The sequence below is a fragment of the Pseudophryne corroboree genome, chromosome 2, assembly GCF_028390025.1.
Source record: "Pseudophryne corroboree isolate aPseCor3 chromosome 2, aPseCor3.hap2, whole genome shotgun sequence".
NCBI lineage: Eukaryota > Metazoa > Chordata > Amphibia > Anura > Myobatrachidae > Pseudophryne > Pseudophryne corroboree.
This window is the reverse complement of record NC_086445.1, coordinates 403,731,006-403,755,503: the sequence shown is the minus strand read 5'-3', so window position 1 is coordinate 403,755,503 and position 24,498 is coordinate 403,731,006.

Genomic DNA, 24,498 nt, shown 5'->3' with positions numbered 1-24,498 from the left:
TCACTGGGCACACTATCAGCAAGTAGTACTCCGTCCTAAGCAGACAATCACAATATACTGGTGGTCAGTGTGGTCACTGGTCAGTCACACTGGCAGTGTGGCACTCTGGCAGCAAAAGTGTGCACTGTACTTAAAATATATTATTTATTTATGTACTCCTGCTCTAACTGCTCCCCAGTCTCCCCCACAATTAAGTTGTGTGAGCAGTGAGCACTCAGCACAGTCAGATATACAGTATTACATATGATGATGCAGCACACTGAGGCTGAGCACAGATATGGTATGTGACTGTGTCACACTGTGTATTGTTTTTTTTCAGGCAGAGAATGGATTAATTAAACTGGTGGTCAATGGTCACACTATCAGCAAGTAGTAGTACTCCAGTCCTAATATGCTCCCCAAAATTAGTAAATACCAAATAGTGTCTCTAACTCTCTACTCTCTTCTCTATAAACGGAGAGGACGCCAGCCACGTCCTCTCCCTATCAATCTCAATGCACGTGTGAAAATGGCGGTGACGCGCGGCTCCTTATATAGAATCCGAGTCTCGCGATAGAATCCGAGTCTCGCGAGAATCCGACAGCGGGATGATGACGTTCGGGCGCGCTCGGGTTAGCCGAGCAAGGCGGGAAGGTTCGAACCTGCCTCGGACCCGTGTAAAAAGGCTGAAGTTCGTGGGGGTTCGGTTTCCGAGAAACCGAACCCGCTCATCACTAACTTACATTATACTCCATTTCCATGTAGTTTGCTCTCCTTCCCCTTTCCCGCTTGTTTTATGCTACCCTTCCCCTACTACTATAACATTGCCCTTCCCTGCCTGTTTAATGTGCCGATTTCCCTTTCCCTACCTATATTATGATTTAATCCCTCTGCTTCCTGCCTGATCCCCACTATTCCTGCCACTTGCTTCACTTAGACATAGAAACGGGAGCGCTGGTAACCAAATTTAATATTTTTTCTATGTAAAACAAATATATGAAACATCTGTCATCACATTTGAATACCCATAGTGTTTAATTTGTTTATAACATCATAATCGAGAGAATCCCAAACTGTCCTTACAAATATTCCTGTGGTCTCAAGGAAAACCGATCTATTTTATTTTTCGCTTGCTTACTTAACACACCTGTTAAGGGCACAACTGGGAGTAAACAGTAAGCAAAACTTCTTGCAGTGATTTCCAGAGTGTGTCTGGGCAGAATCGTAAACAATCTGCGCACTCTTGTATATAGGCCCCGGTATAGCCAACTTTGCACTCACAAAAAAACATTTATGGCTTAGAGATGAAGCTATATGTATAGAAGAGTTCCTCAGCTACCATGTACTATAGAGCTCATATCCCCTGCTACCCCATATTCACCCCTGGTGGCAGGGTTCTAACCCCTATGCAGCGGAAATGTTTGTTTTAAACTTATTAAGGAGGTTCGTCCAATACATGGTTACAGAAATGGATATGTCTTTTAATATATGTTTTCTCAATATCATGTAATAATTAGAACAGAGAAAACAAATGAATTAGGCATCACTTCCATCACAATGTTTTTTTAAGTCATGCTCCATTTAATTAATGTAGCCACTAATAAGGTAAGACATTCTCTTTAGTAATGCGTACAATTATAATTACAAGAAAATATTTATCTGATTTGCTTCCTCTCTAATTGTCATAAGCAGTGGTTAAAGTGGGCCGGAACGGGGCGGAACTGCGTTCCGTCACCTCTAATTGCAGGCGGAACCAGTTCCGCCTCCGCCCGGCCACAGCATCATGTCCCTGTTCCATAGTAAAGGTGGCAGCGGCCGCCAGCCAATCATGGCTCGCGGACCGGCTGCAGCACCAATCAGAAGAAGATGAGGCTTTTTTGGCGTGAGCCAATCACGGCTCGCAGACCGCCAGCCAATGAGAAGCTGCCAAGTGGCAGCTTCTCATTAGCTGGCGGTCCAGGAGCCGTGAATGGCGCACAGCCGGCGCCAGGTTCAAAGTGCCGTCTCTCCCCCCCTCCGCCGCTGCCACAGCCGCCAGAGTGTGACTGAGCCGCGGTTTGTAACGCCCGATCCCCCCCCCCCCCCCCGCAGCCGCCGGAGTTAACTGTTCCATAGTAAAGGTGGCAGCGGCCGCCAGCCAATCACGGCTCGCGGACCGGCTGCAGCACCAATCAGAAGAAGATGAGGCTTTTTTTTAAATCTGGCGTGAGCCAATCACGGCTCGCAGACCGCCAGCCAATGAGAAGCTGCCAAGTGGCAGCTTCTCATTAGCTGGCGGTCCAGGAGCCGTGAATGACGCACAGCCGGCGCCAGGTTCAAAGTGCCGTCTCTCCCCCCCTCCGCCGCTGCCACAGCCGCCAGAGTGTGACTGAGCCGCGGGTTGTAACGCCCGATCCCACCCCCCCACCCCCCGCAGCCGCCGGAGTTAACTGTTAACTGACGCTGAGCAGCGGCCAGTAATGCCCATGCCCACTCCCCATCTCCCTGCCAGCGCAGCAGCTTAAATTCCACCCTACCCCTAAGCTTAGTGACCCGCGGCCTGTAATGCCCTCCCCACCTCCACCGGAGCACTGTCTGCAAGTGAATGATGGTCCGAGGCCCTATCCTAACCGTGGCACACCCCTGGGCGTCTGGCAGGAGAGTCAACTCGCCCTCCACATGAAGACCTCCAGGTAACTGCTGCCACAATTCACAGCTCTGGGTGCCCAGTCTTTCTGCTGCTGATATTCTCTCTCTCTCTCTCTCCATGTTTCTCTCTCTCTCTCTCTGTCACTCTATTTTGCTATGTCTCCCCCTCATCTCCCTCTTTTGCCATGTCTCTCTCTCTCTTGCAATGTCTCTCTCTCCATGTCTCTCTCACCCTCTCTTGCCATGTCACTCTTTTTGTCTTTTTTTGCACTTTCAAGACTCTGAGAGAGAGAGAGAGAGAGAGAGAGAGAGAGAGTGTGTGTGTGTGTGTGTGTGTGTGTGTGTGCGCGCGCTGGAAGGGGCTCTACCTGTCGTACTGTGTAAAAGGGGAAGCTGTCTGCCGTACTGTGTAAAAGGGGGCTTCGCCTCCCGTACTGTGTAAAAGGGGGACTCTGCTATTGTGTGTGTAAAGGGCATTAGTATGTGGGGCGGACAATGTGAATAAGATTGTGCTACTGTGAAGCATTATTTTGAATTGGTGTTACTTTTGTGTGGCCACGCCCCTTCTGTGTGAGGCCACACCCCTTTCTGCGGCATTGCGGGTGAGGTGAGTTCCCCCACCTCTCCAGGACCACTTTAAGCCCTGGTCATAAGACATAAAAAATAACATTGATTCCTATTAATTGTGGTCTGTTCATTGAGTCAGTTATAAATAATGTGATTATTATGCAAGGATGTTTTTAATAAATACAGAATTTTTTCCATTAAATATTACACAACTGTACTAATGTTTTTAGTTTTTATTGTAAAAGATCACTTCTGTAAGACATTTGTCAAAACAAAAGAATTGTTTGGTAATTAATTATGTAATGTGATATCAAGCCCTGTTAGATGTTTGTTACTGATATAAGTAATATTTTGCAGAATATGTTAGATTAGGTTTTACAAATGTGTATTGTAGAAGCAACAAGTCAAAGCTACGTATTACAGCGAATGCAAACAATGGTAAAAAGTATGGAGTAAGTCACATGTGCAATCTTCATTCTGACAGTCTCCTCAAGGTGCAAATTAATATATACTGCTTATACAAAAAAGCAGTTGCAACTATATATCTGTGAATTGTCTTACTAAAGGTTACTTACAAATGGGCAGTGCAGGTGTAAATTTTCATATACAGTAATTTTGTAATTTAGTTTTGTACAATTGCTCCCATTTATAATGGGAAAGTGCATGGATCTGAGGTCCTAGAAGGTGGCATCAGCATGGTTGCAAAAGCTTGCACATTCTCATGCAAATCATTAGACCCCTTGGTAGAGTCATTACACCTAGTCACATTTTAAAATTGCCTGATTGCATTTCATTTCATTGGTATTGCCCACTGTCCTCCTCCTTCATACAGACTTGGCAGATTCAGATTCATCCCACTATAAGCTGGTGAGATATATCACCACTCACTGGGTTATTGCTTCCAAATGACCTAAAATTAACCCTTTGAATTGGTTCGTATATTCAAACTTTGTTTGACTGAGATTATGATGTCAGCGAACAGGTGAGATACATGTAACATTTCCTCTGCTTATTCATACTGTATTTCTCCCACTGAGAAATGTTTTGGTCACTGATGGTGGTTGATATGCCATCCCAATCAGTTTCCTGTCTCACACAAACCCTCATTTTAAAGTTATATTTACTAGTTGTATGCCATATTTCTCCATATGGTATATTGTAATTTACTATATCACATTATTATGCTAAAACATAAATTAAAATAACCTTTAAAAAGCAAACAAAATTCTGTATCCAAAGCCTGCAAACACGTTAGCTTGTCATAGAGAGATAATGTATAAACATATAATACTCAGTACATTGGTGGTTCTGATGCTGGATCTAATTCTGCTAAATAGCAGAATTTGTAATCCTTGTGATCGCATGCTGGGGGCTGCCCATCGCAGGGCAAGGCCGCCCAGCATGCTGAATGCCGTGCCCCCCACCGACCAAGCAGATATTGCTGTGACTCTCATTGGCTCTTATCTCCTATACATGTGTTATCTGTCTCACTCCTTGCTAGTCATGGAGTTGGGTTGCAGCAGAAGCCTTTGTCCCTCTGTGCCAAGTCCCAGTCCTATTGGAACACAGCTTCCATTCTTTCTTAGTTACAGTTCTGCAGAATCCTTGTTTGTTTGTCCCTGCAATCTAGCCATCATTTATGTCCCTATTTCATGTGCTGTTTTGTAACAGTTCATTGTGTGGTTCCTGATTCTTGTGAGAGACTGCCAGTCCTGTGTTCTCTTGTGTTAAAGTATCTTTTCCAGACCCAGTCCTGTCAGGATCCTGTCTGCCTTAGCATCAGGTGCAGTGTGGATTCTTCCAAACAATACTTGTTTCTTTGTCTTGTCCGTATCTTTGGTCTTTCTGCTTGCTATTCATGATCATTCTATTTGCATACAGCTGCTTCCCACATAACCATCACATTTGCCTCTATTACCACAGTCCCATTCCACTACAGTCTCTCTCGCTGGCCTTTTAACCATGTACAGAGTTATAGCCATATTAGTCTGTCCTCAGACCAATTCCTGGTCTCAGTCTTTCTTTGTCTGTCCTTGTCTAATTATCTTCTACAGTAGTACTGCTACTCTGTGTTGGTACTGCGGTTGCCAGGAGTAACATTCACTGGCCTGGAGCATTCTGTGTTGTTTGTATGTATGTTCTGCTTTCCCTGTCAGAACTCTATTGTCATGCACTTCTGTTGTTGCCAGTAGCTACCACTGCTGGTTCAGAACACTCCTTGTCATTTAAGTTCCAGTTCATTTATGTTCCTTGCCTGTCTCTTTAATTAGATTACCCTGTCTGTTAGTCAGTTATTGCCATCTCTCCATACTACTTTCTCGTTGCTATTACCATTGGTGCACCACTCCTTCTGTGTCTCTCAATACCCAGATGTCTCGTTAGTACCTTTACCCTATTACCATACCTTCTTATTAATTCATTATTCTCTTGTCTTGTTCTTGTCTTTTGGTATTTTTGGTCTTTCCTACTGGCATTGATTCAGGTCACTCGAGGGTTGAGCTTATACTACCGCCATTGGCGTAAGTCCTGGTGGGCATCCCAGTACCGGTAGGCGCATAAAGCCTTATGGGAAAAGCAGCTCTTATAGGCAAGAAGACCTGCTGAGTGCATTCTATAAGTCTCAACACCAGGTATACAGGGGTCACTGCAAGAAGATCATCAGAGTTCTCACAAGAAACTGAGGAAGACGCTCTAGTCGTTACAGTCCTGCAAATAACCTACATTCATAAAACTTATATATCAATCATGGCACAAAAACAAGTATCCGATATAGTAGGATTAATGCCTGGTTAGGAATGCTTTATGCTACTAACAGACACAGTGTTATGAATCAGGGTTTATCATTAATGTAGAGACAAGGTTATAGACCAGGCGCATTCCCAGCCTCAGTCCTTACACACCTACAGTACAGGCATTAGTTATATCAATGCTTGAGCACAGGTGACTTAATTAGTTCCTCAGTTATTTTGATTTAACCATCTGTGCTCAAGCATGATTATCACTAAAACCTGCACTGTTAGTGTGAATTGAGGACTGAGGTTGGGAATGCATGTTATAGAAAATATTGCAACTAGTTTGCCATGGTAACATGTCTCATAACAATCTAGTTCTCTTCCAGAGGTAGTTCCTCCAATCATATTATTGTCTCAGTCTTTTATGTGTCCATTACAGGATTTTGTGCCACCATTTAGTAATACAAAAAAAAAAATATATATATAAGGGTAGAAGAAATACAGATGTCCAAATACCCAATATGAATCCGCTCTGAATAAATTCAAAGATATCAGGTAATTAAGGAGCATAAATCAATCCAGTTTTTAAGGTAAATAGAAAACAATTTCACGTAGTATAGAGTAGGTTAATGCAATCACATTCTTTCAAGTGTGCTGTTTGTTAGGGCTCTCTTCAAATTATAAGGAAACCCATGTAGCTGAGCAATAAAGTCAATCCACAATGGGGGTAATAGGAGTGTCCGGGAAAGCACAGGAGGGACCAGGCGTTTGGAGGGAGGGTTTCTGACGTCAGCTCCGGCCCCAATCATCGCAGAGGCTTAGTAAGTCCTGGGCTGAGCAGAGTCTGCACAAACTCATATTTGTGCTGTCTCCAACAAATGCGATCACATACCTGCACACAGCAAATGCCCTCCCCTTGTAGGTGGCGACTACCTGATCGCAGGGATGCAAAAAACGCACCCTAGTGATCAGGTCTGAATTACCCCCAATATCTTAAGGCCCATATAGATGGGCCGATATGCGAGAGATGTGTGCTGAGCGAACCGCTCAGCACACATCTCTCCCGCCGCTCAGCACAGCGCGATCTGTGCTGAGCATGCGGGGGGGAGATGGGGGGGCCGCTCACTTCACCCAGCGGGTGAAGTGAGCGACCCGCTAGATTGGCCTACATGCAGGCCAATCTAGCAGCAGCGATAGCGATGTGCGGGGCCGCGCATCGCTATCGCTGAGGGGGCTACACACGGAGCGATCATGCTGACATTCTAAGCAATCTAGTCAGATTGCTTAGAATATCGCTCCATGAGTACCCCCCTTTAGACAAATAGAAACAATTTTATTGTATAGACCAGGTTAATACAGTAACATTTCCCAAAGTGTGGGGCTGATTGGTCCACCTGTTAATTATAGATAATTGCTACCAGTTTCCATAACATATAATAGGTTAGTATCTAGGGTAGATGTATACACAGTACCCTAGTGATAAGCATGGTGTGTTATATAGAGGCTGTAGATAGTGTAGACCCAGTGCATGGGTCTTGTTTCCTGTCATATGCAAAGCACAGATGACAGAGTAAGGGAATGATTCCCAGGGTGCAGGCTACAGAAAAAGACAAAGGAATGCTTCTGCTTCAGGATGGCACCCTTTGCCAGTACACTTACTGTATATCAAGGATATTGCACTGCAAACCCAGCTTGGTTCCATGCTGTGAGAGAGCGGAAAGGAGGAGAGAACATACCTTGGTGGATATGTGAGGAGAATGCCCACTGCCATGTGCCTCACAGTGCCGGCTAGAGTTCCTGCTATGCACCACTCAGACTTTCCACTGTGTCCAGTTCTGGAGGCCATATCTCCAGAAGGATTTAAATACATACTGTACAATAAAGGGCAACTAAAATGGTGCATAGTCTACATCACAAAACATACCCAGAAACACAAATAAATCTTAACAATTATAGTTTGGACTTGGAGCAGAAAAGGGAAAGGGGGCGCATGATAGAGACTTTCAAATATTCCAATGGTTTTAAAAAGGTACAGGAGGAAAATATTCTTCAAAGGAAGAGAATTATTAGAACTCGAGGACATGCACTGAGATTGGAGGGAGGTAGGTTCAGGGGAAATGTGAGGAAAAATTACTTACAGAAAGGGTAGTGGACAAGTCGAATAGCCTCCCATCAGAGGTGGTAGAGGCTAAGATAGTAGAACAATTTAAACATGCCAAGTGGTTCTTATCTGCAGTCAAATTCTATGTTTCTATGTTAATAGCAGCATGCATAATATGGTTCTGAATTGGAATAAGAAATTTCACACATTTTGCTGACTATTTAAGCCCTCATTTTTTCCAGTTCTACCCCTACCATACCATACAGCAGAATGAACTGTCATTCTTCCAGCTCTATACATAGGCCATTAAATGTGAATTAATAAATGTACTGGCATAGTGAAGCAAAAGTGGAACTTTATAATTGCCTTGTCAGAATTTCGTAACTCGGCAAAACAGTCTGCTCCGCTGCAAAACTCAATTTGAGTTACATTTTTCAAAACATTTGCTCTGCTCTAATGTGGTATATAGGAAAGTTGGTAACATATAGATGAGCAAATTATTTCACATTAAACAAATTTGTCTCTTAGAGGTGTAGTCTTCAAGTTTTGCTACAGCTTTGTCATTACACAGTGTATTTCTAAGTTTTGCATTCACCATTTCTTGGAATTTTTAGTCTACAAGTATAGTTGTGACAAAAATAATGTGAATTTGTGCTGCTTTATGGTTTGCTTGGGGTATAAGTAAAGCATTGTCTTGGCTATACAAAAAAAAACAGGCGGTTCTGTGGGAACAATAAGGAAAAGGGTAATTCTGCATGGAACACTGAAGGTCAAATTCCACCAGTGAAAATGGAATATCACAAGTTGGATCCGGAGCTTACTTAGCAGGTCCTGGAAACCCTATTCCTAGCAGTCAGGTGGTGTCTCCCCCTTGGCAGCACCCCTGCCCCATAACAATGAGTTTACACCAATGCCAGAGTTTTAAAACTATGGTCAAGTGACCTCTGATATAAGGGGCAACCACAGGATTTGTAAGGTGGAAGCTTCCAGTGTGTGTGGGTGTGGGTGTGGTTGTGTCCTCTGTCTCCCCAATATGCGAGTCCCAATGTCTTCCACTGTAAGGAAGATGGAAAAGCTTTAGGAGAGGAGGACTGGCTGCCGGGGTAAGCATGGGAGTGGGGAAGAGTGTTGGGAGAAGCTGCAGTATTGGGGGGTGGGGAGTTTGTAAGAAAGCGACAACAGGAGGAGGTTGGCTGGGTGTTGGGAGGAGAAAAACAGCAGAGAGGGGTGGGGCCAGTCAGTGAGGTGTGTATGTATGCAGGGAGAACACTCCACTGGATGTTCTACTGGCAGCACTGTGGTTGCCACCAGCCATCATAAGTCTGGGCCATCGGCAGTGGCAGTACTGCACCCCCTCTAAGGAGATAACCCCGTTCAGCTGCGCTGCAAGAATGGCCCTTGAGCAAGACATGGCCCCCCTCCACCCCAATGCTCAGCCTCTGGTCTGGTGAACTGCTAGACAGCTGGATGAAGAAGAGGCCTCTGTGACGTTCAGAGGCAATGGAAGCTTTTGTCTCTGGACATCAGCTCTCAGGTGATGACAGCTGGTGCCCAGATGCACATGCTTCCATTGCCTCCAGAAAATACGCCACTGGTATCAATACATACTGCGTTTCGTGCGTGGAATCATTCCAAGGTTGGATGTTCAGCACATCCCATGGGATAATGTGACCACCCAATTCATCAAATGATAAATTGGGTGGATTTGAGGGCACACACTATACTATGGTTGTTGCGTTCCGTCGCAGATCGCAACATTGTCCAAAATATCGTCTAGTGTATACACAGCTTTACACCTTTTGTTTTTGATAAACAGAGTATCTCTAAAATAGATATACCTTTCACCAGCCACTGTGATTTCATGCCTTTCCTGCTTACTTATACTAGATTTAAAAAAAAAAAATCAACTTAAATGCTAATTTCAGAGGATTACAGTCTCGAGTATTACATTCTAGAAAGGGAAGAAAGCAAGTATAATGCTTAAGGCAAGAGCATGTTTGTGAAGATAGGGGTCTATTTACTAAGCCTTGGTGAGAGATAAAGTGGAGAGATATAAAGGGGTCTATTCACTAAGCCTCGGAGAGAGATAAAGTGGAAAGAGATAAAGTACCCACCAATCAGCTAGTAATTGCTATGTTACAGGCTGCATTTGTAAAATGGCAGTTAGGAGCTGGTTGATACTTATCTCTCTCCACTTATATATCACCAAAGCTTAGTAAATAGGGGATCAGCATGATATACCAACGGTCGGGATGCTGCGCTCCAGTGGCGTGCGGTGAGGTCAGTGGCTGGTGAGGCACTACAGCCATAATGTCCACCGGATCCTGCCGATGACCCCTACCGCTGCCGAGCCAATGCCCGCTACTGCCCCTGAGCTGATGCCCGCTACCACCGCCAATGGCATACAAACTTGCCCACCATCAACTGACCCAGCCCTCTGCTACTAATTTGCATCTCAGTCCGATGCCGCCAATGCCCGCTGCCTGCCTGCTCACCATACATGTGATATATTGTACATTTTTATAGAAAATAAAAATAATAATTAGTGTTTGGTACTGGGAAAGGAGTGGGAGGAGGACACAAATGCAATTTTGTTGTCCAGGGCTTCCATTAACTTAATGGAGAACAGTCTGAATGGGTTAAAAAATTTAAAAAAAAAAATGCGTGAGGTCCCCCCTCCTAAGTGTAACCAGCCTCGGGCTCTTTGAGCCGGTCCTGGTTGTATAAATACTGGGGAAAAATTGGACAGGGGTTCCCCGTATTTGCACAACCAGCACCGGGCTCTTAGTCCGGTCCTGGTTCCAAAAATATGGGGGACAAAAGATGTAGGGGTCCCCCGTATTTTTAAAACCAGCACCGGGCTCCACTAGCCAGGGACATAATGCCACAGCCGGGGGACACATTTATGTAGGTCCCTGCGGCCGTGGCATTACCCCCCCAACTAGTCACCCCTGGCCGGGGTTCCCTGGAGGAGTGGGGATCCCTTAAATCAAGGGGTCCCCCCCCCCTCCAGGCACCCAAGGGCCAGGGGTGAAGCCCGAGGCTGTCCCCAGCACCCCTGGGCGGTGGGTGCCGGGCTGATAGCCATAAGTTTGTAAAAAAAGAATATTGTTTTTTGTTGTGGAACTACAAGGCCCAGCAAGCCTCCCCCGCTTGCTGGTACTTGGAGAACCTCAAGTACCAGCATGTGGGGAAATAACGGGCCCGCTGGTACCTGTATTTCTACAACAAAAAAAATACCCAAATAAAAACACAACACACACACCGTGTAAGTAAAAATTTATTAAAACACACTTACACACTCACACGTACTTACCTACATCCAACGCTGAGATTCACGTCCACTTGTCCAGTAGAATCCAATAGGGGTACCTGTAAAAATGAGAGAGATTACTTACCTACATCCCACGCCGGTCACGTCCACTTGTCCAGTAGAATCCAATAGGGCCGGTACCTGTAAAAATGAACATTAAACTTACAAACAAAGTAATCCACAGGAGGAGAGAGAGAGAGAGAGAGAGAGAAAGAAATTAATGAATATTATGCACTCGCTGATGCGGGAGGACGTTAGCACAGACAGGGGAGAGTGCTGCTGCTGGCTGGGAGGATGGAGCAGGCGCCCCCAGTAGTTGTGACCCCTCTAGCTGTGCCCCCAGTAGAAGTGCCTGAGTAGTTGTGCCCGCTGTCGCTGTGCCCCCTGTCGCTGTGCCCCGAGTAGTTGTGACCCCTGTAGCTTTGCCCCCATGTGCCCCTTGTGGCTGTGCCCCCAGTAGTTGTGACCCCTGCAATTGTGCCCCGAGTAGCAGTGCCCCCAGTCACTGTGCCCCATCGCTGTGCCCCTTGTAGCAGTGCCCCTTGTGGCTGTGCCCCCAGTAGTTGTGACCCCTGTGATTGTGCCCCCAGTCGCTGTGCCCCGAGTAGCAGTGCCCCCAGTCGTTGTGCCCTGTCACTGTGCCCCCTGTAGCTGTGCCCTTTGTAGCAGTGCCCCTGTAGTTGTGCCCCCAGTCGCTGTGCCCTGAGTAGCAGTGCCCCGAGTAGCAGTGCCCCCTGTAGCTGTACCCCCTGTAGTTCCGCCCCCAGTCACTGTGCCCCTTGTAGTTGTGCCCCAGTCGCTGTGCCCCATATAGTTGTGCCCCCAGTCGCTGTGCCCCTTGTAGCTCTGCCCCCAATAGCTATGCCACCAGTCGCTGTGCCCCTTGTTGTTGTGCCCCCAGTCGCTGTGCCCCTTGTAGTTGTGCCCCAAGTCACTGTGCCCCCTGTAGTTGTGCCCCCAGTCACTGTGCCCCATATAGTTGTGCCCCCAGTCACTGTGCCCCATATAGTTGTGCCCCCAGTCACTGTGCCCCCTGTAGTTGTGCCCCATATAGTTGTGCCCCCAGTCACTGTGCCCCATATAGTTGTGCCCCCAGTCACTGTGCCCCATATAGTTGTGCCCCCAGTCACTGTGCCCCTTGTAGCATTACCCCTTGTGGCGGTGCCCCCCAAAGCCCAAACACATTTTTAAAAAAAACACACACACACACATACTTACTTACTGATCCTGCAGCGCTGTCCGTCTCCGTCCGCCGGGCGGCTCGTCTCTACTATGGGAGAGACGTCATGAATCATGACGTCTCTCCCATAGTAGCGGCGCTGGCTGCAGCGGGCGCCCACACAGCCCACGGCGCCTGCTGCAGCCGGGAATCGCTAGTGATTGGACAGCGGATCCAGCACTGGATCCGCTGGGCCAATCACATGTGGGGGACTGACAGGGGCGTGCATTCATCGGGGCTGAATGCACGCCCCTGTCATTGCGGCACCAGTATAGGTGCCGCTTCCCCGTGCATTTTCAATGGGCTTTCACAGCCCATTGCTGCACTCCGCCCCCTGCCCGCCCCCCGCTGCCCGGACTGTAATGGTAGCAGCGGGAGGCACCTCACCCGCTGCCTCCCAGCCCAAGGATGCAGCACAGTGACAGGGGACAATGATTAAAATAATAGAAGAAGATATTTATAACAGACGCTGTGTCATAAATATCTTCTTTTTATTATTTAAATCATTATGACAGGGGAGGCACTGCCTCCCCTGCCTCCCCTGACTGCACGTCCCTGCTGCGCTCGCCACAGGTTCTATTCCCACTCTATGGGAGTCGTGGACATCTACGAGTGGATATAGCCTGGATTCCGGCTGTAGGCATTGTCAGTCAGTGGCGGGCTGGACCGGGGGGCAGGGTGACAGATGCCCCCCGGGCTGGTCCCATTTTCAGAAGCTTGGGCCGACTGCTACGTGACTGCCTGGCCAGCAAAGTGCACTGCAGCCACGTAGCTCTGCTCCCTCCTATGTCTCTCTCTCCTGTCCCATTTTACTTGAATGCAGCAATACTCACTAACCATCATTGGCCGTGGCGCCTGACACGTAGGAGCAGTCAGCAGTCCCATCCGAGACTCTGCATCTATTGCCCGCCTCACGCTTCCTTCTGTCTCCGGCTCCCGCCCTCCACTGGTAAACCCGGCATCTCGCATCCTTGTCCTTGCCTACTGCTCTTTACCCGGCTCGGCCTCCTGTGTTCTGTACCCCAGCTCCCACCTCCTCCTATACCAGACTGTCCTCCAATACCCAGCACCCCTTGCCTTGTCCCCGGCATGATTTATAGAAAGGAGTTTAGTTCTATTATATATATATATATATATATATATATATGTATACACACTGCTCAAAAAAATAAAGGGAACACTAAAATAACACATCCTAGATCTGAATGAATGAATGAAATATTCTTATTAAATACTTTGTTCTATACATAGTTGAATTTGCTTACAACAAAATCACACAAAAATTATCAATGGAAATCAAATTTATTAACCCATGGAGATCTGGATTTGGAGTCACACTCAAAATTAAAGTGGAAAAACACACTACAGGCTGATCCAACTTTGATGTAATGTCTTTAAAACAAGTCAAAATGAGGCTCAGTAGTGTGTGTGGCCTCCACGTGCCTGTATGACCTCCCTACAATGCCTGGGCATGCTCCTGATGAGGTGGCGGATGGTCTCCTGAGGGATATCCTCCCAGACCTGGACTAAAGCATCCGCCAACTCCTGGACAGTCTGTGGTGCAACGTGGAGTTGGTGGATGGAGCGAGACATGATGTCCCAGATGTGCTCAATTGGATTCAGGTCTGGGGAACGGGCGGGCCAGTCCATAGCATCAATGCCTTCATCTTGCAGGAACTGCTGACATGCTCCAGCCACATGAGGTCTAGCATTGTCTTGCATTAGGAGGAACTCAGGGCCAACCGCACCAGCATATGGTCTCACAAGGGGTCTGAGGATCTCATCTCGGCACCTAATGGCAGTCAGGCTACCTCTGGCGAGCACATGGAGGGCTGTGCGGCTCCCCAAAGAAATGCCACCCCACACCATTACTGACCCACTGCCAAACTGGTCATGCTGGAGAATGTTGCAGGCAGCAGAACATTCTCCTTGGCGTCTCCAGACTCTGTCACGTCTGTCACATGTGCTCAGTGAGAACCTGCTTTCACCTGTGAAGAGCACAGGGCGCCAGTGGCGAATTTTCCAATCTTGGTGTTCTCTGGCAAATGCCAAACGTCCCGCACGGTGTTGGGCTGTAAGCACAACCCCCACCTGTGGACGTCGGGCCCTCATGCCACCCTCATGGAGTCTGTTTCTGATCATTTGAGTAGACACATGCACATTTGTGGCTTGCTGGAGGTCATTTTATAGGGCTCTGGCAGTGCTCCTCCTGTTCCTCCTTGCACAAAGGCGGAGGTAGCGATCCTGCTGCTGGGTTGTTGCCCTCCTACGGACTCTTCCATGTCTCCTGATGTACTGGCCTGTCTCCTGGTAGTGCCTCCATGCTCTGGACACTACGCTGACAGACACAGCAAACCTTCTTGCCACAGCTCGCATTGATGTGCCATCCTGGATGAGTTGCACTACCTGAGCCACTTGTGTGGGTTGTAGGGAGGTCATACAGGCACATGGAGGCCACACACACAACTGAGTCTCATTTTGACTTGTTTTAAGGACATTACATCAAAGTTGGATCAGCCTGTAGTGTGTTTTTCCACTTTAATTTTGAGTGTGACTCCAAATCCAGACCTCCATGGGTTAATAAATTTGATTTCCATTGATAATTTTTGTGTGATTTTGTTGTCAGCACATTAACTATGTAAAGAACAAAGTATTTAATAAGAATATTTAATTCATTCAAATCTAGGATGTGTTGTTTTAGTGTTCCCTTTATTTTTTTGAGCAGTGTATATTATATATATATATATATATATATATATATATATATATATATTGTGACAAGAACACTGGAATAGTGTTTGAGGGCAGGTATGTTTGTCCCAGGTTCTTGTCTTACCTGTATTAGGAAAATGTTTTGTTTTGTCAGAAGTTCAAAACCTTTTCAGTTTATTGGAAAAACTGGATAAGGGCCCTGAAAGAAAGATAGGGCAAGTTCCAGACGTTGGGCCCAGTTCGGGTCTTTGACCTCACAGAAGGCTAATCAGGGTTTCAGCTGTGTAAGTGGGTTATAGGGCTGCTAGCCTGATTAGTGTGGGCAGACTGCCTGGGAAGACTGCAAGATCTCTGTGAGAGAAATACGCTTCCTTATACATGTGAGCCATACAGTGTTGACTGGAAAACTCTATGGTTTTTTTTTTTTGTTTAGAGACAGTTAGGAACGTCTTGTGTTTAGTTAGTGCCGGACAGGCAAGGTATTTTCTTTTGATGTTTGTTTTGTTTTCTGCCTAATAAAACTGGTCGTGGCCAGTTGCACCACACACTGGACTTGTGTGATTCCTCAGCTGCTGCTTGCTAACATTTACCCCACGAAACGGCACTTTTTTTCATTACAGTGTTACAACTTGGTGGAGAATGCGAGCATGCCGTTCTGCGCATAAGTGAAAGCAGCAGCTTTATGAGGCCTGCGGAAAACAGTGGTTTGTGCAGATACAGCCCAGTGCGAAGTTGCTGAGACTCGCCCTGAGGATTTGATATATGTCCTGGGTAAAAGCAGCTATAAAGCCGCCTGAAAAATCTGTCTACATGGAGGAACTGCTCAAAGCCTTGCTGCAAGCTACAGCGGCTCAGCAGGAGGCCAACAGACAGCAGCAGGTGGCAATGGAGGAAAATAGGAGACAGCAGCAGGTGGCAATGGAGGAAAATAGGAGACAGCAGCAGGTGGCAATGGAGGAAAATAGGAGACAGCAGCAGGTGGCTATTGACGAACTTTACAGGCAACAGCGTCAGGATAGAGAGGCCTTAACAGAAGTGGTGCAGAGCCTTGAAACCCGGATTGGAGATGTGGCCGTCAGTGCTCCGACCAGCTCTAGTTCTATACGGGCCAGTCACTTCCTGCAGAAAATGACAGAGGCTGATGATGTAGAGGCCTACCTGACCACGTTTGAAAGGACTGCCGAGCGTGAGAACTGGCCGAAAGCACAGTGGGCCAGTCTGCTGGCGCCTTTCCTGTCAGGTGAGCCCCAAAAAGCGTACTTTGATTTAAGCCCTGCTGAGGCTCGGGACTATGATAAACTAAAGATTGAGATCCTGACCCGCCTGGGAGTCACGCTGTCAGTACGAGCACAACGGGTGCACCATTGGGTGTACGCCATGGAGAAGCCTCCTCGCTCCCAGATGCACGACCTTATTCAGCTAACAAAAAAATGGTTACAGCCAGAGACATTAACTGGTCCCCAGATGGTTGAAAGAGTCATCATGGACCGCTATTTGAGATCTTTGCCTGTGGTCCTGCGCAAGTGGGTGAGCCATGGAAACCCGGATACTGCTGACCAATTAGTGGACATGGTAGAGAGGTATTTGGTGGCAGAGGAACTACTGATGACCACCCAGCAACCCATAGATCCTCGACAGCGCCCTTCAGAGAAGACTGGTAAGACTGTTCCGTGGGAAAACGTTTCTGGGCGGTTAAGAGAACGCAAGGCTGGAGAGACTGTAAACACTGGCCCTGGAGACAGGCCAATGGGGCTAGAATGGTCTGTGCTGCCCAAACGGGTTGATAATCATGTGGTTAAATGTTTTAGGTGTGGTATGCCAGGTCATGTTATTGCCAATTGCCTAGTCACGCAAGAACCCATGCAATGTGATGCTGCTTTTGAATGTCGCAGAATGTCTTTCTTTGCTAGGTTAGCCTGTACTGTGGTACCTTCACCTGAGCTGGAAAAACAAATGTGTGATGTGTTCTTAGAGGGTAACCGGGTAGAGGCCTTGCTAGATTCAGGAAGTTTAGTTACCCTCGTGAAAGCTGGGTTAGTGAACCCCTTAAAGGTCCAGCAAATACCTATTGGGGTAACTTGCATACATGGGGATACCCAACATTATGTCACTGCTGAAGTGAATATAGAAACTTGTTGTGGGTCAGCAATTGTTAAAGTAGGACTGGTCCCCAACCTGGTGCATGAGGCCATAATAGGGAGGGATTTTCCTCATTTTTGGAAACTGTAGGAATCACGTTTATCATCAAATGTGAGAGGTAAAGAGCCAGTTGATAATACCAGTGATTTTATGGATGTACGTGTGTCTTCGGAACATTCTGACCCTTTGCCGTTTGCTAGTTTGGCTGGGGAAGTGACAGATGGGGAGTCCAGCGAGGACCCTCTTTCTGGGAACAGAGACATAGTAGTTAGAACTGAAAGCGTGCCTGACCTGGAGGTAAAGAAGGATCTGTTTGCGTCTGAACAGTTAAAGGATCCTACCTTGATAAAGGCTAGAGAGAATGTTAAGATTGTTAATGGGGAACCTGTGGTACCAGGTGACAGGGTTACATATCCCCACATGGCCATCTGTAATGAGCTCTTGTACCACATTGTCAAAAAGGGTGAGGATGTGGTGGAACAGCTGGTAGTCCCCCAGCCTTATCGGAGAACGGTACTGGATTTAGCTCATAGTTACGTTACAGCAGGACATTTAGGGGCAGAAAAAAACACTGAATGAGTTTTACAAATGTTCTTCTGCCCAGGGGTTTATAAAGAAGTGTCTGAATATTGTTCTTCCTGTCCTGAATGCCAGTATCATGCCCCTAGACCCCATTTCAGGAGCCCACTAGTTTCCATGCCTATTATAGAGGTCCCATTTGACAGAATAGCCATGGATCTCGTGGGGCCCTTGTTAAAGTCCGCTCGGGGCCATCAGTATATCCTGGTAATTATGGACTATGCCACTCAATATCCTGAGGCTGTCCCTTTACGCACTATCACAACCAAGGCGATAGCTAGGGAGCTGGTGCAGGTTTTTAGTAGAGTGAGAATACCAAAAGAAATTTTGACTGACCAAGGTACTCCATTTATGTCAAGGGTCATGAAAGAATTGTGCAAATTATTTAAGGTCACTCACCTCAGGACGTCCATCTACCATCCCCAAACTGATGGGTTTGTGGAATGGTTCAATAAAACATTAAAAAGTATGTTAGAAAAGGTTGTTGATAGAGATGGGAAAAACTGGGATTGTTTGTTGCCCTACTTGTTAATGGCCATCAGAGAAGTTCCTCAGTCCTCTACGGGGTTTTCTCCATTTGATTTGTTGTATGGTAGACACCCCAGAGGGCTGTTGGACATTGCCAAAGAGACGTGGGAAGGACAGCCCACTCCTTATAGAAGCGTTATTGAACATGTAACACAAATGCAGGATAGGATTGCAGCCATGGTACCTATTGTCAGAGAGCACATGGAACAGGCCCAAAGTGCTCAACAGAGGGTATATAACCGGAGTGCCAAGATACGGGAACTTGCTCCCGGAGATAGAGTTCTTGTTTTGGTACCCACTGTAGAAAGCAAGTTCCTAGCTAAATGGCAGGGTCCATTTGAGATTAGGGGAAAAGTGAATGAGGTTAATTACAAAGTATACCAACCGAGAAAGAGAAAACCCGAACAAATCTACCATGTTAACTTAATCAAACCCTGGAAAGATAGGTTGTCTCTGTCAGCGGAGCCTTGCCCTTCGGTGTCTTCACCTCGGTTGCTTCCCGCAGTAAAGATGTCAGAGACGTTATCAGCTGATCAGAACAATCAGGTTAAAGAATTTCTCATCCAAAATAGGGAGATATTTTCAGAGCTGCCTGGCCGAACGACCATAATAAAACATGACATTGTCACAGAACCAGGGGTCAGGGTCCATTTAAAGCCATATAGGATTCCTGAAGCTCAGCGAGAAGCTGTTTCTAAAGAAGTAAAAACCATGTTAGAACTTGGAGTCATAGAGGAATCTAACAGTGAGTGGTCCAGTCCCATAGTTCTCATCCCGAAGCCAGATGGTAGCATATGCTTCTGTAATGACTTTCGTAAGTTAAATGAGGTGTCCAAATTTGACGCATACCCCATGCCCCGTGTGGATGAGCTTATAGAAAGGCTGGGAACAGCCAGGTTTCTCACCATGTTGGACCTGACCAAAGGGTACTGGCAAATACCTTTAACTGATAGCGTAAAAGAAAAAACAACCTTTTCATTTCCGGAGGGGCTATACCAGTATAAGATGTTACCCTTTGGGTTGCATGGGGCTCCAGCAACCTTTCAACGGGCGATGGATAAAATTTTGAGGCCCCATAGAAAATATGCAGCTGCCTATTTGGATGATGTGGTAATTCACAGTACAGACTGGGGGTCCCATTTGGTTAAAGTGCAAGCAGTACTGGACTCAATCAGAGAGGCAGCGTTAACTGCTAACCCAAAGAAGTGCTGCCTCGCAATGGAGGCGGTCAAATACTTGGGCTTCACCATAGGCAGAGGTCTGATTAGGCCCCAATTGAATAAAATTGATGCTATTCAAAACTGGCCTCGTCCAGTGAATAAAAATCGGGTAAGGGCTTTTTTGGGAATAACTGGGTACTATAGACGATTTATTCCCAATTTTGCGACCACAGCAGTGCCGTTGTCAGACCTTACCAAAGGAAAGCAGTCAAATATGGTGAAGTGGAACCCTGATGCAGAAAAAGCGTTCCAAACATTAAAAGTGGCTTTGTGTTCACAACCGGTATTGATGACACCAGATCTCTCAAAAGAATTTGTTGTACAGACAGATGCCTTACAGGTAGGGATAGGGGCTGTGTTGTCCCAAACCAGAGATGGGGACGAACACCTATTATTTATTTGAGTAGGAAACTCAATGAGCATGAAAAAAGGTATGGCATTGTGGAAAAGGAGGCTTTGGCCATTAAGTGGGCACTAGATACCTTGAGATATTACCTCTTGGGTAGACAATTCAGACTAGTGACAGATCACGCCCCTTTAAAATGGATGTATGTAAACAGAGGTCAGAATGCTTGGGTAACTAGATGGTTTCTAGCATTGCAGGATTTTAAGTTTACTGTTGAACATAGACCGGGTACACAATTGGCCAACGCAGATGCATTGTCCCGCATCTTCTGTTTGGGGGCTACAAGTGTTCCGGCCCCTAGGTCGAAACAGGGGAGGGGGATATGTGACAAGAACACTGGAATAGTGTTTGAGGGCAGGTATGTTTGTCCCAGGTTCTTGTCTTACCTGTATTAGGAAAATGTTTTGTTTTGTCAGAAGTTCAGAACCTTTTCAGTTTATTGGAAAAACTGGATAAGGGCCGTGAAAGAACGATAGGGCAAGTTCCAGACGTTGGGCCCAGTTCGGGTCTTTGACCTCACAGAAGGCTAATCAGGGTTTCAGCTGTGTAAGTGGGTTATAGGGATGCTAGCCTGATTAGTGTGGGCAGACTGCCTGGGAAGACTGCAGGATCTCTGTGAGAGAAATACGCTTCCTTATACATGTGAGCCATACAGTGTTGACTGGAAAACTGTGTTTTTTTTGTTTAGAGACAGGAACGTCTTGTGTTTAGTTAGTGCCGGACAGGCAAGGTATTTTCTTTTGATGTTTGTTTTGTTTTTTGCCTAATAAAACTGGTCGTGGCCAGTTGCAGCACACACTGGACTTGTGTGATACCTCAGCTGCTGCTTGCTAACATTTACCCCACGAAACGGCACCTTGTTCCCTTACAGTGTTACAACTTACACTGCTCAAAAAAATAAAGGGAACACTTAAACAACACAATGTAACTCCAAGTCAATCACACTTCTGTGAAATCAAACTGTCCACTTAGGAAGCAACACTGATTGACAATCAATTTCACATGCTGTTGTGCAAATGGAATAGACAACAGGTGGAAATTATAGGCAATTAGCAAGACACCCCTAATAAAGGAGTTGTTCTGCAGGTGGTGACCACAGACCACTTCTCAGCTATGCTTTCTGGCTGATGTTTTGGTCACTTTTGAAAGCTGGCAGTGCTTTCACTCTAGTGGTAGCATCAGACGGAGTCTACAACACACACAAGTGGCTCAGCTAGTGCAGCTCATCCAGGATGGCACATCAATGAGAGCTGTGGCAAGAAGGTTTGCTGTGTCTGTCAGCATAGTGTCCAGAGCATGGAGGCGCTACCAGGAGACAGGCCAGTACATCAGGAGACGTGGAGGAGGCCATAGGAGGGCAACAACCCAGCCGCAGGACCGCTACCTCCGCCTTTATGCAAGGAGGAACAGGAGGAGCACTGCCAGAGCCCTGCAAAATGACCTCCAGCAAGCCACAAATGTGCATGTGTCTACTCAAATGATCAGAAACAGACTCCATGAGGGTGGTATGAGGGCCCGACGTCCACAGGTGGGGATTGTGCTTACAGCCCAACACTATGCAGGACATTTGGCATTTGCCAGAGAACACCAAGATTGGCAAATTCGCCACTGGTGCCCTGTGCTCTTCACAGAGGAAAGCAGGTTCTCACTGAGCACATGTGACAGACGTGACAGAGTCTGGAGATGCCAAGGAGAACGATCTGCTGCCTGCAATATCCTCCAGCATGACCAGTTTGGCAGTGGGTCAGTAATGGTGTGGGGTGGCATTTCTTTGGGGGGCTGCACAGCCCTCCATGTGCTCGTCAGAGGTAGCCTGACTGCCATTAGGTACCGAGATGAGATTCTCAGACCCCTTGTGAGACCATATGCTGGTGCGGTTGGCCCTATGTTCCTCCTAATGCAAGACAATGCTAGACCTCATGTGGCTGGAGTGTGTCAGCAGTTCCTGCAAGACGAAGGCATTGATGCTATGAACTGGCCCGCCCGTTCCCCAGACCTGAATCCAATTGAGCACACTGGGACATCATGTCTTGCTCCATCCACCATCAGACTGTCCAGGAGTTGGCGGATGCTTTAGTCCAGGTCTGGGAGGAGATCCCTCAGGAGACCATCCGCCACCTCATCAGGAGCATGCCCAGGCATTGTAGGGAGGTCATACAGGCACGTGGAGGCCACAAATACTACTGAGCCTCATTTTGACTTGTTTTAAGGACATTACATAAAAGTTGGATCAGCCTGTAGTGTGTTTTTCCACTTTAATTTGGAGTGTGACTCCAAATCCAGACCTCCATGGGTTAATAAATTTGATTTCCATTGATCATTTTTGTGTGATTTTGTTATTAGCACATGCAACTATGTAAAGAACAAAGTATTTAATAAGAATATTTCATTTATTCAGATCTAGGATGTGTTATTTTAGTGTTCCCTTTATTTTTTTGAGCAGTGTGTATATCTATCTATATATATATATATATATATATATATATATATATATATATATATTATACTGTATATGCACAGCACAACCTCTCTGGTATGGAGCTCCTAAACCCCTGTAAAAAGTAGCAGGTTGCGCTCCTCAGATTATCACAGAATTCTGACCGTCAGGATTTAAACCAAGATGTATGTATCGCCGTATGTGATAATTAAACATAATCCAGGAGATTTCACGGAGATCTCCTTCAAAAGGCTGTCTCCCGCAGCAGACCGCAGTCCCCATTACTGTCAATGGAGATTACAGTGTTACCAGGGACGTGCGGTGAGCTAAATGGCTCAGGAGGCACTGTCTAGCACCAGAGCCAGATTTACACGCAATATATGAAACAAATGAAGCATGTGGGCATTATGCACAGGTGCAGAGGTAGAAAATTTGCTGAGTTTTGATCTGAGATGTGCGGAAAAGATTGGTAGATGAGGCACTGCCTCACCTGCCATAGACTTTTTGCTCCAGAGTTTTGGCTATAAAAATGATTAGAATAATACAATGAAGATATTTCTAACATATTCTTTGTATTTTTCATATACTTTATACAGTAAAAACTCTGGCACAAACGTAAGTATAACAGGAAAGGCTCTGCCTCACCCCACGTCACTGAGTCTTACCCCTATGTACCAAACCCCAAAAAACAAAGTTTAGTCCCACTGGTTCACAGCACCCTCAGATGGTGTAAACTGCTTTATACGTATGGAGGCATTCTCGCGGGATGGGCAGTTTATGATCCCTCCCCCACAGGCCTCCATCCGGCTCCGGAAAGTAAAACAGTGCGCATTTGCAGTGTCAGATTCTCAGAGGAGTCTTCACAGGGACATCATTTATCGCTACAGCTGTTCCTGTGAGTTGCATTTAGTATATACTGTAGCAGGTATAATCATGTAATATACTGGGGAGGTACTGTAAGCAGTGTTTAAAGTGGTCCTAGAGAGGTGGTGGAACTCACCCCCCACCCCACGGCACACCATAAAAAATCTGTGTGATCTCAAAAAGAAAGGGGCGTGGTCACAGAATAGTAATAATGCCCACAGTAGTAGCACCCCGTAATAAACATCAAGCCCACCGCAGTAGCGCTTCTTATGCAATGCCCACAGTAGTAGTGCTTCTTATGCAATGTCCACTGTACTGGTAGTGGCCACAGTGGTAGTGTCCCTTATATAGACCCCATAGTAGTGGTGCCCCATATGCAATGCCCGCAATAGTAGTGCCCCTTATGTCCCCAGGAGTGATGCCCCTTATGAAGTGCTCCCTTTACAATGCCCTCGTTAGAAGGGCCCCCAGTAGTAATGCCCTTAATGGTAATGCCCCTGTGTAGTATTGCCCCAGTAGTAATGTTGCCTGTACTAATGCCCCCAGTCGTTAGTAGTTATACCCCCAGTGGTAATGCCCCTGCAGTTATGACCCCAGTAGTTTACACCCCCCGCCCTTTAGTTTAGCTTCCCAGTGGTAATGCCCCCCAGTAGTTTAGCCCAATAGTTTGCCTGCTTGTAGTTTAGCCACCAGCAATAATGCCCCCCTGTAGATTGCCTCCTTGTAGTTTAGCCCCTGTAGTTATGCCTCCAGTAGTTTAGTCCCTGTAGTTATGCCCCACTTGCAGTTTAGCCCCCAGTAGTAATGCCCCCAGTAGTTTAGCCACTGTAGTTATGCCCCCAGTAGTTTGCCCCCAAGTAGTAATGCCCCTGTAGTTACACCCCCAGTAGTAATGTCCCTGTAGTTATGCCCCCAGTAGTAATGCCCTCCTGTAGTTTGCCCCAGTAGTAATGCCCTCCTGTAGTTTGCCCCCAGTAGTTAGCCCCTTTGTAGTTTGCCCCCAGAAGCCTGCCCCCAGTAGTTATGCCCCCAAGTAGTAATGCCCCTAGTAGTAATGCCCCTGTAGTTATGCCC